The sequence below is a fragment of the Solanum lycopersicum genome, chromosome 3 (genome assembly GCF_036512215.1).
Source record: "Solanum lycopersicum chromosome 3, SLM_r2.1".
Lineage (NCBI taxonomy): Eukaryota > Viridiplantae > Streptophyta > Magnoliopsida > Solanales > Solanaceae > Solanum > Solanum lycopersicum.
In genome coordinates, this window is record NC_090802.1 from 16,028,400 (window position 1) to 16,032,265 (window position 3,866).

A 3,866-nucleotide genomic window follows, 5' to 3' on the forward strand; every position below is an offset into this window, starting at 1 on the left:
TTGATAGGATAGTTCTAGTTTTGGTTTCTACATGGGTATGGGTATTTGCCAATGCATTGCATATGTATGAACTTGTGTGACTTAATGTGTTATGTGAAATGTTTACTCACATATATGTATAAAAACACACATGTATGAATATCTAGTCAAGAGAGGGGCCTTGAATGGTGTATACATGTGTACCCTAAACTAGATGATGCTTTTTAAATATGCTATGTTCATGTGAATGGATTCTTTACATGATTTTTTTGATGAACTTGCATCTATGAGCTATGAGTTGAGTATATGAGGGTATGAATCTCCTAAACCTATGATTTATAAAGTAAAATATAATAAAGGTTTTCAATGAATGGAACTTAGCTTAGCACCAAGTGAACTTGAATTTGAGTGTGTGTCCCTTCCTATGGAAGGAAGGTAGGTCACCATAAATCTCATTAGGTGGATAACCATAGTGCCTCAATGGGCATAAATAGGGTTTCCATAAGTGAATAACTATATAATGCTTAATATTGGCATAAAGAGGGTCTTCGGATGTACCTCCAAGTGCCATAATTATGTTGCCACCATAGTAAGCTAGTAGATCCACTTAGAAAGTTATGTCTCATTTGGTTCTACTTTGGCCTGTAGACCACCCTTTATCGATGTGTGGTTTTATGACACCGAATTCTATGGTTAGCATCACATGGTATATGTTAGTTAAGGTTATAGTTTCCCAAAAGAAAAATGGACAATGGAAGTTAATGACTACGACCCTTAATAGAATGACTTAAGTGAGGTTACTTAGTATAGAATGGAAGTAATGAACCCACGTAGACATTGGACAAGTAGCTCCTTAGGAAGTTTTAGGAAGGTGTTCTAATGCATGTCACTATCTATGTGATACTTATGCATGACATTGTAGTATTTTGTCTAATTGTTTTGATGATGTGCATGATATGGGTCTTTATGCATGATATTGATCTTGTTGACTATATGATGAAGGTCTTGACTTAACTATGTCAATGTGGTGTTGTACTTTTATGATGGTATGTGTTGTCTCGTGTAGATGATATGTATGATTTTCCTTGTGGTCCTAAGGTGATACGTTGCACCAAGTATCCCTGAAGGTTTACTTTAGAGATTAATGAATTAAAAGAATTAGTTCACTGTAAAGAGAAATGAGCTCACTGTAAAGTGACCTCAAATTGGACTTAAATTCTATATGTGCTTTTCCAATGATATTTGGACTTTGGTTGTGTTTTTATGAAGTATTAAAATGATGTAAATGCTATTGTTTAAAGTTTCATAAGGATTTACTCAAAAGGCATGAAATATGATTTTCAAGAAAAAAAATCCCTTTTGAATGCATGTTTTGAATGGTTGCGATACTTAGTGCATTTTTGTACTAATCCCGTTCTTCTCTATTTTTTACACAATGTGTAGGTTATGAATGCTTGAAGATATTTTGAATGATGAAGATCTTGATAGGATTCCTAAGCTCAAGGAAGGAATCCTTAAGTCCAAGGATGTCCTAATGTGTATTTATTGTAAAGTCTTTAAATATTGTATAGTTATGTAATTTGTCTTATGGGCCGTGTCTCTAATGTATTCTAATAATGTTGAGTCTAAGATGGCAAATAGACTTAGAGTCTATATATGTATTATCACTTATATTTTATATGTATATGAAGTAAAGTTTGTAGCATATGAGGTGCTATGAAAAGTTTTAAATAGTTCGCTAAATTTACTATGTTGATGCGATGAATAATAATTATGGGCTTGTATAAGACCTCCGAGAGGTCAAGTACGCCATGCTACTTCTAGGGGGTGCTCCCTGACTGCGACAAACGTGGTATTAGAGCACGAGGTTTTTAAAAGTGGTTTAGGGTCCAAGAAGTTTCATATTTCCACGTCTATTAGAGTCTTGTATCATTGGTGGTGAGTTGCGACACATCAAATAGTACGAGAGGATATAGGAAGATAGAATTTTCCCTTCTTCATCATTCTCATATCGTGCCATAGAACTTAACTCTATAAGATCTCTCTCTTATGTTTTCTTGTCCGGTGGTCTTTTAGATGTGATTTCTTGGATGAGATTATCTCTATGCTTGAGGGATAAAAGGTGAGTTTAAATGCATATCTTGGTGTTATGGTTTGATGAGTATGTGTGAAGGTGAATTTTTCCATGTTTTGATGATGTGATGCCAATTATGGCTATATATGAAAATTATGCGAAATAACATGTCATGTTGAAATTTTTTTGTCATGATATAGTTAAAGTATGTTAGAAGTTATGAAGGATAAATGAGTTCTTTTGGAATGTTGTATCACTATATGACATTATATGTTGGTAGCCTAATACAATTATTTGAACTTGAGATGTGTAGTGATTACTTGTGGAAGTAAGCTACCCTAAGAATATATGTTTAAAAGTGTGCATTGTTTTTGTTTGTATATAAGTGGTACTTGATGAGTTGCTAGCATAAATTGGAGTTCTTTGTAAAGACTTGATCCTAGTTGTGATGATAGTATGCATGCTTATGAAGACAGAGTTGGTAAAGCTTTGTATCTTATATTGCCATGCTTGTCCCCCTCAATTGTCTAAATGTTGCATTTTTTTATATTTGGAAGCATGCTCACTATAAAGTCAGGAAACTTACTGTAACATTTTTGGAGAATCAACTAAATTGTTCTTTGATTTGATGTGGTTGAAATGTGTATAAAAATTGATGTATATGAACATGATAATGAATGTGAAAAGGAGTTTTTCTATTTGGAATGAAGAAGGAGATTCTTATCGCATGATGAGTCATAACATTGTTTCTTATTGTGTTGTGAGTCCCTTAATGTCGTGGAATTGGTGTTTTCCCTAGAATTGGGGGTAGTACTCTTATCCTTGCAGGGTGATGATGTGGGTTTGTTTGACCTAGAAGTTACCTTACATTAATGTTGAAAGAAAAGAAAGAGTACTTAAGACTAAGTCTCCTTTATTGTTTCCCCTAATGATGTATGACCTTGGTGTCAATTACATTGTATACAAATCTTATGTGGTCGAATGAGATGACCTAACTTGATAATTGTGGATAAATTGCCTAGGTGATAAGGTTTAGAACACTTTTGTGTTATGATATTGATTTAGTGTAAATCCCTTTGAAATAGAAATAACTTTAAGTGATGAAAATTAAGTTTGTTTAGTTAAGATCCTCTTGAGGTTGGATTAAGTTGCTCTTAATTGGGTTTACCTAAGTGGGGGAGAGTGATTGAGTAGTAAGGTTGTAGATATTTTCTATCATTGACCTTCTATTCTTACTTGATTTGGAATCTATTGAAATTATAGTAAGCTTGTTCATGAATAGAGTTTTGCATAAAGTATGAATTGCATGACCTCTACATGTTTGGTATGTCTTGATTGACATTACCTTGAAGATATTATGAATGTTCCAAGGGCATGAAAGAAATTTTTTGATAAAAATCCATGTATCCTCATGTTGAATAACATCTTGATGCTAGTTGTGCATTTGACTTCATAAGATAAGACAAGGAATTTGGTAATAGTCACTTATGAGGTAAATTGTTTAGCCTTATAATGGAAATTGAGTCTCTTTCAAATGAATTATGTTGAATCTCTTGAAAAACTATGTGACTTTTACGATTTGGAATGCATAATTGTAGGCTCATTCTTGAAAAGTGTAAGTATGTTTAGCTAAGTGCTCATGTTTGTGCCTATAAATAGTGTTATTTTTCTAAAATGAGGCTTACTGTAAGGGTGAGTACTATGTTAGACAATGAAACTTTGTGAAATTGTTTCCTAATTGTTGTGATGTATTTGGTGTCATCTACCCTTTAAGAATACATGCTCATGTCTTGGTTTCAAAAGTTGAGAATTT